General features: G+C 49.0%; 1 non-coding gene across 1 annotated transcript; it reads right to left on the bottom strand.

Annotated features, from left to right (window-relative positions):
- Nucleotides 1-47: 47 nt before the first annotated feature.
- On the bottom strand, nt 48-166 carry LOC118345271. The gene has a single exon (XR_004798848.1). It is a non-coding gene; the product is annotated as a 5S ribosomal RNA (ribosomal RNA).
- Between the last annotated feature and the right edge of the window lie 146 nt (nt 167-312).

Genomic DNA, 312 nt, shown 5'->3' on the forward strand with positions numbered 1-312 from the left:
GGTCCTTCTTGTCAATTTATCTCGCAAGGCGGAAAAAACAAAAACGAGGGGTGCAACACGAGGACTTCCCAGGAGGTCACCCATCCTAGTACTACTCTCGCCCAAGCACGCTTAGCTGCGGAGTTCTGATGGGTTCCGGTGCATTTGTGCTGGTATGATCGCACCCATCAAACCAATTATTTAAAATTCATATAATCCTAGTGCGACATACTAGCGTCTTTCCGATCCAAATGCGAACCGGCGATCTGATCGAAACCCATAGCTACGCGATGGGCAGGGCGCGATTTTCCTAAAAATCCACTCCCGAGTTGT

The sequence above is a fragment of the Juglans regia genome, unplaced genomic scaffold, assembly GCF_001411555.2.
Source record: "Juglans regia cultivar Chandler unplaced genomic scaffold, Walnut 2.0 Scaffold_19264, whole genome shotgun sequence".
Taxonomy (NCBI): Eukaryota; Viridiplantae; Streptophyta; class Magnoliopsida; order Fagales; family Juglandaceae; genus Juglans; species Juglans regia.